The sequence below is a fragment of the Salvelinus sp. IW2-2015 genome, linkage group LG6.1 (genome assembly GCF_002910315.2).
Source record: "Salvelinus sp. IW2-2015 linkage group LG6.1, ASM291031v2, whole genome shotgun sequence".
In the NCBI taxonomy this organism is placed as follows: Eukaryota; Metazoa; Chordata; class Actinopteri; order Salmoniformes; family Salmonidae; genus Salvelinus; species Salvelinus sp. IW2-2015.
The window spans coordinates 18,976,529-18,990,220 of NC_036845.1; the positions used below are offsets into that span (position 1 = coordinate 18,976,529).

The following is a 13,692-nucleotide window of genomic DNA, read 5'->3' on the forward strand; positions in this document are numbered from 1 at the left end:
CACTGTCATTCTGTCCATGTACCCTGCTTGTATCACAAGCTGTTTTAGGTGGTTACATTTTATCAAATCAAATCTACAATACAATCAAGGCTTTTAGTTTGTTTGTCACGTAATGCAAACGCTTCRGTAGACACTGCTCCTTACTGTCGTAACAGTATAAGAACTTTCCCCGACCATAATTCCATTTGGAAACCCATGAGGTTTTCTAACTCAATWAAACACTTGTCCATGTTTACATGGTCTGCTCTATAAATAACAGAGCTCGAGACTCAACCTCACCGTAAAGCAACAATGGTATGGGAAATCTCCCCATTCAATTCAGTACACTTACAGTAACACAAACAAGGTGACCACTTGACTCCCTATCACAGGGGTCACTTGCTTGACTGTCTTAAAAGAGTACAAGTCTAAACTTCAAACAGTTAACTAATGTCAAACTATTCTAATTACTATATATCTTTCTAAATTTTGGTTTTAAGATAAACAAAAACACAGATGACTAGTGTTTACCATGGTGATGTTCCAGGTACGTATCTGTGTGATGTCTCTCGTCAGGTACTGCCAGGAAAGCATGCTCTTCATGTCCACATGCATTCTCTGCCACGGTCATCATCGACTGGTGACCAGAGTCCAGACTGGGAAGGAGACAGAAGGAAGTGTTACTGTACTGTAAACAAATATAACTAGGGCCCAGAGTTTTTTCAGGGCTATACGAAAAAGCAGCCTGGTCCCAGATCTGTTTGTTTCATCTTGCCAACTCCTATGGTCATTGTCAGGGAAGACAGCGCAAACAGATATGGGACGTGGCAACAAAAAAAAGAAGAAAAATGGCTCTGCGTGATCCATTGCTGGAGAGCACCGTGTATTGATGTAAGCGTCTCACCTGGACACACTGTCCATAGCCTCCTTGTTGACAGGTGGAACCAGGAAGCAGACTGAAGGCACCACCGCCTCATTGCCTGAGCGGTTCAGGACCTTCCACTTGTTGGGCTGTGGGGAGTTGTTGATGAGAGCACACTCCTCACCCTTATGGACGGTGATCTGCACAGAGAATAGAGTCCATGAGACGTTACAGTCCATGGATGGTGGATGGCTAGACCAGCATGAATGAATGAACCAGGAAGAATGAATGAATGGGGGGGGGGGACGAGTGATGAACGAAACAAACAAATGAAAAGTAAGTCTCTACTTCCTCTACATCGGTAGGAAGCGTTATTCCTACACCAGATACCTTCAAAATGTGATGATACAGACGATATGCTTACCTCCATCTGTTTGAAGTCACACACGGCCTGGATGGGCAGTTTACCCTTGATGGACTTGGTGGGGTTACGGGGCTTCAGCTGGATTATGGTCTTGGCTCTCTTGTTCAGGCCGGCCACGTGAGTCTTAAACTCATTTAGCTGCTCCTTCTCCTCCTGGTGAAGAAGGGAAATAATTCAAAATCTCCCGAAAAAGATGGAACAAAAAGATAAGAGTTTCCTGGTTTGCTTTCTCTGCATTTGAGCGACTAAAGTTCTGCCTATGACGAGGGCCCATATTCATGAAGTATCTCAGAGTACGAGTACTGATCTAGGATCAGGGGATCACCCCTTTCCATTCATTATATATAAAAAGCAGACCTGATTCTAGATCAGCAGTCCTACTCTTACGATTTATGAATATGGGTCCCAGAGCTAGGTGACCTCACGTTTTATGTGAGCACARGCATCCATACACAGTCCAGCTGTGTAGTAGGCTACGCACCATAGCATCCTGCAGCAGGTCCTCTAGTCGCGTGGCCGTAGTGGAGCGATCACAGCTGTACTTCTTCTTCATCATCTCCTGCATCTTCTTCATCCTCTCCTCAGCCTCTTTCACGTCCGAGAAGAACTGCGAAGAATCACAAGAGGATAAGGGCATGTGTGTTTGAACAATCAATGAGAACATCAACAATTGTGTTTGGAACTATTACTCATGGAACCATGCAGGTTTACGAGCCATTCTTAATTGGAAAATTATTCTGAGCATCCAAACCTGGTAGTACGCTGTGTTCTCTTTGAGGTGAGCCTCGATGCAACAACACAGCTGGAGGATCCAGCTCCACTGAGTCTGCAGGGCTGCTGTGAAGGCCTGGAAATTAAAGGGGGACATCAAGAGTTGGGCAAAACAGGGTCGTGTTCATTAGGCACCAAGCGGGGTAAAACAGACTGAAACACRGAGGGACTACCTGAACTTGTCCAATAAGACATGCTTGTTTTCAGTTGCAAAACAATCTACTACGGTATGCAGTTCTGTGTACTAATGCAYACATCCAGGTTTACCCTGTTATTGCACATSGAGACCACTAGGGGGTAGTGCTGTGCTCACCTCCACTGTCTTCTTGCCGGGGTGGCCCTCCTTCAGCATCTTGTCTCCTGTGGCCTGGATGTCGTTGACCTTTTTCTCTCTCAGCTCCAGCTCACGCATCAGACCCTTCCGAATGAAGATGAGCTATCAATGAGCTATCAACAGCCTTACATTCAGATGAACACTACTCCAGAGTTTAGAAATACTGTATGATCTATTCAATCTTTTTCTATGCTTCTGTGCATTTGAGCAACCAAGCTGTCTTAACAGCATTTCTGATATATTTGTCAGGTTATGTATATGGTTTTCTGAGTGGGCGGTTAGACCTACCGAGTAGTTGTCTTTCTTGGCAGTCATGTTGGTGTTGCGGTCGCTCCAGTCGTAGTTGACCTCCTCCTCCTCTTTGTCGTTGAGCCACATCAGCTCCTTGGTTGCCGCGCTGACGAACACATAGAGCGAGTCCAGGTTACGCAGAYGAGACTTGGAGGAGTTCTGGGAGAGAGAGCGGTGAAAGAGGGAAGATATAGATTAAATTACATACTGTGTGTGTGCATTTATGAGAATACAAATTATTACTAATCCTGGTGGTAGTTGGCCATAACAGCATCTTTACCCMAAAATATTACATTTAACCCAAAAGAATGCTTCTGAATAAAGATCTTACTAGCAGCTTGGCATACTGAAGGTCCAGTTTGCCCAGGTATTGACTGTATGTCCCCTTACTGACTGGGGATAGCTGGCTCTGAGGGACACAAGAGACACACAGGCCACATCGATGTAATGTCACAGTCAGATAGAGAGGATCTAGCACTTGAGGCTGGTAATGAACGCATGTAATGTCTCCATTCCCTCGGATCGAATACAAAAGAACATGATGTCAACTCATTCAAAGTGATATGGAAATATACGGATCGAATACAAAAGAACATGATGTCAACTCTTTCAAAGTGGAGAGTCTATAAAACAAAGTTATATAGAGAGTCTATGAAACAAAGTTATTATAACACCCCACTAAAACATATTTCACCTTTGCCCCTTTAAGGTCTAGTACCTCGTCAGCCTTGGCCCGTTCGATCTTGGMGCGGAAGTCCTCCACGGTCTGGTGCAGGCCCCGGTGGCTGCCCAGCTGAGACTCCRCGGTGGGCAGGTCCGAGCCCCACTCGGCCTCGTCAATCCGCCTCTGACTCTCCTCCACCCAGGTCAGCAGGTCCTGGGCGTAGCGCAGGGTCACCTCGTCCATCTCGGGACGCACCCTGGAGGACGACTGCTGGAYGGTCTGGGTCTGGAGCATCTGGGTGGACGTCACCTGCGACTTGAGACGCAGGTTGTAATCGGTACGCAGGTTCACAAGGCGCTCGTGGAGGCGGTATACCCTGTGGGGATGACACGCATTTGACAGGTTAAGTGTTCTGTCCTGTAACACATTTTCTTCAGTTACATGACTATGGTTACGCAACAAGCTTAGGTTTCAATCAGCGTTCATGACTAGAGGGGGAGGGGATATCATTTATAATTCTTAGAAAATTGTTTCTATCCTAACAAAGCAAATCGTTGTAATCGATCGATGTATATAATACAATAGAATCAAATAGAACATAGATACTTTATTATSCATTTTGTGAGAAACTGACACGGCCAACACACCTGCGGTACATCTGCTCGGCCTGCAGGTGGCGTCCATCTTTGAGCAGCTGCACGTCGTTGAAGAGSAGGCGGATCATGCCGTCTGCYTTGTCCAGGTCCCGCTCCATCTCGGCAGTGTGCTGAGCCGGCTTCCCTGCACTCAGGAGACGGATGTCCTAGAGGGAGGAGGGCATCCCAATRTTAATGTCATTAACCTATGAGCTTTCGTGAGACAGAGAAGGTAAAGGGTTTCTATGATTGACAGACAAGTAATGCTTCCTCCACTTGAAGGATTTCATGGCTTGCCAAAGTTGTTGGAGGTAGTTCAGATCTTCATTTTGTTCTGTGAGACTGTACTTATCCAGCCCACCTCACGCTGTTGTATGACAGGAGAGGGAATACCGTTCTGATTGGAGAATTTTCACTGGTGATGACTGGACACATTGGTTTTGAATGAKGKAGKAAACAGACAGCTAATGATTTTCTAACTGGAGCATATGACTCCATTTAGAAAATCACTGGCCTATAGCAACTTTACATAATTGAGKACAATGGCTGTCCTTAGTTTGTCCCAGCCTCAGTCCCAGCCTCAGTCCCAGCCTCAGTCCCAGCCTCACTGTACAGTCAGAGTGTYAGTGGTCCAAGACTCACCGTCTGCAGCAGGGTCTCCAGCTGGTTGAGCTGCTCCTCACACACACCCGACTCCATCTGGACTTTACTGACAATCCTCTGGAGTCTCTCTAGCCTGAGGGAAGAGAAGAGGAGCATTAACACCGATCTGGACAAAACACTGACCTGGTATAGAATTTCACTTCTGTACCATGCTAAAAGTGAACGAATGAACAGAAAAACGAAAATRTTTTATGTCACGTTTAAGAATATCAAGTATCAAATGTAACATATTCCTTGCTTGGCCACAACTACAAACGTCATAACATAGTAACACAATTACCCACAACAGCGCAATCACTGAAAGTCCAGAACAAGACACTTACAGCCTCTTTGAATGCAGCAGGTACTCTACTCTATAAGGGTCCGTCACAAATGCCATACTCTTGTCCTTATGCTCTCCCTTTTAAAGTCCCAGGTAGAGAGGTGGCTCTTCTTAACACAGCCCCATCGTGTCATGGGAATTCTCTCCCATCTTGGCAGGGACAACAAATGCCTGCTGCGTTGTGTAAGGCAAATTTCTGCTGTGCTTKTTCAGCCWTTCCTCATCCCAGTTCATGAATAAGGCTGCCCAGATAGAGCACTGTCCAGTCTGATGAACTGATGAGCAAACGAGAACTGCCCATTATACTGAACATGGACCCAGCAAACACGGCTGTCTTATGACAGTGGACCAGCCCATTTCAARACAACTTGCAACACAACACCACTCCAGCCATCTAGCCTTATGATATTGATAATATTGGTATTTGATGTCTTCTGACAGATAATCATATCTGATTAAGTTACAAGAATGCTTTTTTGTACAAATAAAATCGCTCTGTACAAGACTTGGCCCTTGTGAACAGAGGATGTCTTTCTTTGCAATCCCTTCATTGCAGAGGGAAAACATGATTCAATCATAACATCTGGATATGGAGTCTCCGAATTCGGGGAGATGGGTAATATAATTACTGTGCGTTACTTAGCCTCAGATGTTGTTCTTGCAGCGGTTTAAACGGYACATGTAAGTACAAGGAAATGGTCCGATAGAATTGGCTTGATAAGAATCCATCCGTCACTTTCTGTGGTTTTCATATGAATCATGATTCATTCGCTGTAAGTAAATWGCACTCGTCAGCGGTCTGATATGCTAATCGACGCTTTGTGGCGCTACTTAAATCAAAGAAACTAGTGGAAACGTCCATCTAAAGTCAAGACGCATGAAGTCATCCCTGAAGAGCTTAGAGAAATCAGACAGGACAGTGTCCGAACCCCTACGGCATCATAGATAGCAAACCTCGGGCGTGCCAATGGCATTACTGTTCAAGAGGAGTTGGCTGTAGACAAACCAGCCTAAACAAGGCCCCAGAGCAGTGCAACCAAGGAAAACTGGGTTTAATCGACTAATGGAGTTAGTTATCCAGGATTCTCTCACACAGAACAATGAATCAATGACCTGTCTTGTGTCGAACAATAACATATTCTTCCCATTTTGTAACATGAAGACCGATTATTTTCTAACAAAACAGGCAGAAACTAACAAGGTCACTTGAAGAGAGTAGATATACACTAAACAAAAATATAAACGCAGCAAGCAACAGTTTAACTGATTTAYTGAGTTACAGTTCATATGAGGAAATCAGTCAATTGAAATAATAAATCCATTAGGGCCTAATCTATGGATTTCACATGACTGAGAGTACAGATACGCATCTGTTGGTAACAGATACCTTTAAAAAAATTGACCTTAAAATGGGCCTTAGGATCTCGTCATGAGATGTTTGTGCATTCAAACTGCCATCGATAAAATGCAATTGTGTTCGTTGTCCACACCATAACCCCACCACCCCCATGGGGCACTCTGTTCACAACGTTGATATCAGAAAACCGCTCGCCCACACGGCGCCATACACGTGGTCTGCGGTTGTGAGGCCGGTAGGACGCACTGCCAAATACTTTCAATTACGTTGKAGGCGGCTTATGATAAAGAAATGAACATTCACAGCTCTGGTGGACATTCATGAAGTCAGCATACCAATTGCACACTCCCTCAAAACTTTRGACATCTGTGGTATTGAGATTTGTGACAAAACTACACCTTTTAGAGTGCCCTTTTATTGTCCCCAGCACAAGGTGCACCTGTGTAATGATCATKGTGTTTAATCAGATTCCACCTGTCAGGTGGATGGGTTATCTTGGCATCCCCACTAACAGGGATATAAACTCATTTGTGCACAAGATTTGAGAGAAATACACTTTGTGTATATGGAATATTTCTGGGATCTTTTACTTCAGTTCATGAAACATGGCACCAAGACTTTACATGTTGCGTTTATATTTTTGTTCAGTGTAGACCCAGATGAGGATTGATGGAATCGTGGAATCAGGAATAATAWGGCCAGACATTGATATCCACCACACAGCTTCACTCACTCACCTCTCAAACTCTATCCGGAGCAGTCGTTCTCTCTCTAGGATGGACACGTGCAGACGGCCCCATTCCTTCTCCACATCAATGGGATGGTAGCCTGGAGGGACCTTGACCTGACCAGCATGCACTGCACTCTGTAGAGGGGGTGGTGTAAAATAATAAGTGTTAGACCTCTAGCCACAAATCAGACAACCATCTTTATCTATCTATATCAATCTGTCAAAAAACTGACTACAGTATAACGGAATGGGATCCGATAGAGTAGAGTACAATTGAATACAATAGAATAGAATTCATCGAATAGACTAGAATGCAAACAGAATAGAAAATAATAGAATAGAAGCTCTGTGCATGGCTAACCTCAAAGGACTGGTAGATGAGTTTGGAACGGTGCTTGTCGGCCTCCTTTGCAGGAAGTTCTGTCTCTTTGAACTTCAAGAACTGACGCCACAGGATCTGAAAGAGAGAGACAGAATGAAGGAGAACATTTTCCTAACGTTCTCAAACGAACGGTCACAAGGGGGACATTTGTGTATATATATAAAAAAATGAATGTGTAGTGAAATCTGTTGTTTTACAGGGTCAGCTATAGTAGTACGGCATCCCTGGAGCTAATTAGTGTTAAGTGCCTTGCTCAAGGACACGTCAGCAGATTTTTCACATTGTCGGCTCAGGTATTCGAACCAGCGACCTTTCGGCTCCTGGCCCAACGCTCTAACCGCAAGGCAACCTACCTTACTAGCTAGTGAATCAATCCATTCTGCTTTCTTTTTAAACGCTACATAACACTAAACAGAGTGGAGGACAATTCTATTTCAAGACATTCAATTCAGAAAGTAAACTGAAATTCAATTTGAAATGGAATTGACCCCAACCACGACAGCAGTACTTAACCAAACTGCTTCCATTGACTCAAGTCTAGGTGATGGTTCTAATTTGCTAAAGCAGTGAAGTGTAAAACTACAGCCCTTGATGAGTTAGTTGACATGTTTACATTCTTGTTTACACCTTGTAGCTTTATAACATGTTCCAATGTCCTTAACTCACATACATACACACAGAGCTTGACCTTTTCAATTGGCCATTAAAAAATGGGATTATCTAAATCCAATATGGTACTGGATCACTAAAGTGGTTAACCCGATTATTTTGACACCTTCCCAGACAAAGACTCACGCTAACAAAGATAAGGGCTGTTGAAAAGAATACATAGAAAAGTCAGATGCCTTATTAGAAGACACAGATGGCGTATTGAAACAAATAGGAGACTTCTCGAGATACTGCTTATGCCTGTATTTTGGGAACCATTTTCTAGGAAAAGAGATCTTGGAACTAGACTACCTTGAAGCACAATATACCCAGCCTTGTACTGCTCATTCCGATCATGCCATTACGTCGGATGAAAAGGAGGTGTGAGCACGTTAAACCCATTATGATAGGTGTTCGAGTTGATAAAGGAAGTTGGACACARAAGTGTGTCCTCCTCTGTTTTACCGTACAATTCCTGTGTATGTGCTGTACAAGATTTGGAAACGGATTACAGACACTGATAGGTTCGTGAATGTTGTATACATTATCCAATAGGAGCACTTAGCTGACCTAGYCTTTATCTGACAGTCCCTTTTGTCTCCTCAGAGAAAGTTGCAGTCACGCAACGTTTGACGATTCAGAGCTAGCCAGGGAACGGGGAGGGGCAGTACGGAAGATTCCACTGAGGTTTAGGTAGAATAATGTTWGCCTTCAGGTCAGCTTTTCTCAGCTCCTCCGCCATCCACCCAGATGTCACACGATGCCCGCGATCTCTAGACTGGACACACACTGTAATTGCTCGGTTTGATGTGGTATCGAATGGCAGAGCTACCCGCTTGGTCTCAATGGCTTAACTATTAAACGACCACGCGTCTCAGGAGTGCGCGGCTTCTGTTGATGCATGTGCGCACACATATCAGTAAGAGCTCAGAGAAACGAATCTCCAGAACGATTTGATCATGTGATCATCTCTGAATAGGCTTATGGTAACCGAAAATAAATTAAGGTGTATGTGTGGAGAAATGTAAGAAACATAATTCACAGCAATAAAAAAAATGCCTTAGCTACAGACCCTGATATATAGATACAGTATATTCAGTATCCAAGCTCCAGTATACACGCTCCTATGTTTAGCAATACTGCTTTATATGACCAGCCACAAGTAGCATTCCAATCCCAGTCACAACAGCGCTACTAGTAACTGTCCAGGTAGGAGACTCACCTCTATCTCCTCATAGCTGCCTGGGAACCTCCTCTCCCCGAAGATAACRACATGGTGGCTTATCCACTGCCGAATGATAGTGACCAGCTCATAGTACTCTGTCCAGCGCAGCTCCAGCTCCTGTAACACAGACACAGCAGGTTCAACAACAGACAGCAAGAGCCTTCTCCCGGAGAGCCATGATAACTCGCCTGCTCACACACCACCCTCACTCAATTAGGTGTCAACAGAGAGAGAGAAAGTAGTGTGTGTGTGTGTGTGTGTGTGCGCACATGCATACGTACACACGTGCAATAAACAAAAGTTCCCTCCTTTACTCACTTTCATTATATGTTTTGTTATCATTGGAGTACAAATGGCACACTAAAATCTGTTTTGGCAATACAATACAGTACACCATTTTGCTTTTTCAACATGGCTCTTCTGTGTGCTGGGATCATGCTGTGGTGTGAGAGGGTGTTTATTGGGTAGAAAGTTCTTTGAGGTCAACACAGCTCATTTCCTGCAGCTCCATTAAGGATCACAGGACTTCCACCGCGGTTCCAAACTGAAGCGACTCTGGACGACAGTGTCACAAACAAAACAAATGACATGTTCTGACTGTCACAAGCCTGTGTTATCCAGGGGGGTCCTCGGGAATTCACTCTCATTGAAAGTAGAGTTGAATGCAATAACAGTGGCTTAGCCCTTTTTGAATGTATCAATCTGAGTCTCGGACATAAGGTATGTCCAGTTTGGGAGTATATCAGGTTTAGGGACAATCTTGTAAAAAGAATGAAGCGATCAGAGATCAGCGGTGGTCAGAAATACACTCACGTTAGCCTGGATTCCATCCTGGACATCCCGGGGCATGGCATCATACAGCGATGACACGTAGGTGATGATGGACTTCTCATCAGGGTGCGGCACGTCAACATCTGGGGAAATAATTGTGTGTTTATAGATTTTTTTTCCCAGCAAAAGAGGAATGGAGACGCTGCAAATACCAAAAACGGAATTAAGTACTTTGAGGTTCATTGTATAAYAAAAAGTTAAGTGTACCCAGTCATTATTTGGTATGTGAAGATGATTGTAAACATTAGTTATACACTTAGATCATGTTCATGGTGGATTTGGAGAAGGGGGTGTATGGTTTATATTTCCAAGTTCTTCAAATTCCATCTGGAGTCTCTCACCCCTGACTCTCCTTCCATTAAATATCAAAAGTACAAAGTTAGGTGGGACGTGGGCGGAAAACTTGGTGTGCATTCGCTAGGAACAAAACAGAAGCAAACAACGAAATGGGGAGGGAATTTGCCGAATAGAAACTATTGTTTTCGTCGGGAAAAAACGTTTTCCGTTGCGAAACATTTTGATGCAGTGTGCACTTGTGATTCCACCCCTGGTGTTGAGGTCAGCCATCATCACATGTACATGTACTGGAGGATCTCTGTGCAGTCTTACCCTCTGGATCCAACAGGCGTGTCACGCCCAGGTCTGTCTCTGCCACGTTGAAGGCGTACTCCAGGTTCTGCACGTTGGTCTGGCGGTACACCTTACTCATGTCAATGAGTCTAGGCCTGAGGAGACAGAAGCATGGGACATCCGTCATGATTGGTGTAAAGGCAGTGTAGACAGGTGAGGAGGGTATAAGGACTGGCCGGGCAGATACTGATAATTCATACCTACATATCACTTGTCCTAAAAACAAAAATGGCACGTCTGTATGTCATAAATCTGCAGTAAACACCTGCCTCCCCTGAGGTGCTTGGCATCTATATATGAACGGAATGTTACATGGGGCTGCAGCAGACAACCAGGGCAGCCATATTTCAAATTAGATAAGCACCTACACTCGCTCCCCGTAACACTCATCTGCACCACKGAGAGGATAGTAAGTGAACAGAAAATAGCCATAGGGAAACATTCAAATCATACTGTTTTGTTACTCAAATTCAATTCTTGACCAATGTAAACATTTTTCTTTTTAAATTTTTTCTTTTTTCTTTTTTAAAAATCGGTAACAAAAGTTCCCTCTCTAATTCATTTTTCATTGCATCCATTAAGTAAAAATGTCACTGGTTAGAGCTCATTCTATATTTTATGGCACATTATAATCATTCTCTCTTTACAATACGTTCACATAATTCTGATGTACTCCGAAAGTAAAGCCCAAGACAAATAAGAGAGAAGCTTAGAGCAGATCCGTACAGCGATTTGACGTGATAGGTGGAGCGGACAGCGTAGTAGTCCCCAGGGCTTGGTGCTGATTCCAGGCAATGCACCTCCCTAAGAGAGAGCTGCTTCCGTGGCCTGGGGGGCCTCCCTTCTACCCTACTGGGGCTGACCAGCCTACCCTCCCCTCCCCGGAGGCTGTGAGAGCTCCAGTCATGTCCCAGCCCTGTCCCCTGGCCCAGCTCATGGTCCCCTGAGTGGGAGTCGCAGCTGGAGTGGGCCACTGAGCTGTGGGAGCCCTGGCCCGAGTCGCAGGAGGAGCCTTCTGAGAGGATATCGTCACACTGCATGACCACACGGTCTTCCAATGAGCTGACCAAGCCTGTGAGCTTGCTGGACGACCTGCCAGTCCTCTTCCTGGACTTCAAGGACAGCTTCCTCTTCAGACTCGACATCATGGTGCCTTCTGGGAGTTGTAGTCTCCCCAAAACGGAGAGCTAGCTGGCTAGGTGTTTCGTACTCTTCCAGTGGCAAGTGAAAACGTTGCACTTAACAGTGAGCTTCCAATTCCAAAAGGCTTGCTGCTCCAATCATTTTAACAAGCTTCCTTGTGATGGTTTGGCGTTCAGGAAACAGCCGGGTCCAAGTCTGCAGAATGTGCAGGTAAATCCCACCCGAGCGTTGACGTCTTCAATAAGACGTCTTCACAATCTTCATGTTGAGGTTACAAGGAGTGCTCAACCCTCACCGTGAGAGAAGAAACATCTCGGTACCACTAGGAGACAAACTGCTGTCATCCCCTCCTGACCTGACCTCCCAACCTCAGCCCTGTCTATCCAAAACAGCTCCCCCGATATCAACTGTAACTTTCACCAGTCCAACGTAAGGTCCTTAGTTCCCAGGGTGACAACAACATTCAATCCTCCAAATAAGTGGTTTAAAAAAAGTGCCGCAAATTGGTGGATAGTGCCGACTGTAGGCTGTGCAAAAAGTAACTCTSCGGTGTTCGTCGTTTGATTAGGAGTGTTACAGTGACGCACCTCTCTCCTTATGAAAATCAGCTAGTAAATAGACTGCCTTAGGTGACACTCACAACTTAAAAAGTGTTCTCTCTATCTCTCTCTCTCGCTCTCTGTGAGAGAAAGCAGGGTGTAGCTCAACTTTGCAGGTACACGCACAGCTTTGATTGAACCTGCCCTGTGGGCCTCTCTTTCTTCCTTCCTTTAGTGCCACACCTTGCTGGGTATTTACCCAGATTTCCCTCATCACATGTCCCTCTTTCAGTCGCTCTCATGATTCATTCAGACTCCCTGGGGATGTGCAGGGTGCTGCTTTCATTACATGTTATGTGCTGGAAAACACTATTATTTACAGATAATGTGGCTGTCTCTGACTTTTTAGGASTCCGCCTCAACTTTGAGAGACCACAGACATGTCTCCACTCATCCACTCTCATATTCATGTCTATATGTAACTGTATGCTTCAACAGTGACTAAAGCAGCTCTGAGGCCATTGTAATACTAACAGGAATGATTCACTGAGAACTCATCTAGTCACTCCTCTAGTCCAGGGCTCCCTAGAAAAATAGTTTCTTATGAAAGGATAAGTAAACAAACCCATATTTCCCAATTCTACACCACCCAGGTGCCTCAGACAGCACCCTCTCCACCTGAACGCATATTAGTGAGTCTAATAACATAATAATAACAGCATACACAGTAGGTGCTCAAATCAGTGCCAGTACCTGTATCCATCTGAGACAACACCTACCTGTGGTATTCCAAGCCCAGAGCACTGACAAGTTCAAAGAAATGTCTTATTAGAGCTGCCTGAAACCTGTACGATCAAGTACGGCCAGGAGAGGAGATTGAATAACTACAGAGTTATAATAAAAATGTAATTTACCTCRGGACTAGTCAGAACTGAGAAATAAACACTAAGTGGACACACAAACTTATTTTATAAGACATGGAAAACTTTTCTCTCTTTTGTTGAAACTAGTGTCTGATTGATTATGTACCTGATAGTTTACATTTGTACTAGATATACATTACATTACCAAAATTATGTGGACATCTGCTCGTCAGACAGCTCATTCCAAAATCATGGACATTAATATGGAGTTGGTCCCCCCTTTGCTGCTATAACAGCCCCCACTCTTCTGGTAAGGCTTTCCACTAGATTATGGAACATTGCTGTGGGGACTTGCTTCCATTCAACCACAAGACCATTAGTGAGGTCAGGCACTGATGT

The 13,692-nt window shown here is 44.5% G+C and overlaps 1 pseudogene; it reads right to left on the reverse strand.

Moving 5' to 3' along the window:
* LOC111964694 (plectin-like) overlaps positions 1-13,692 on the reverse strand; it is a 137,366-nt pseudogene that overhangs the window by 71,925 nt on the left and 51,749 nt on the right.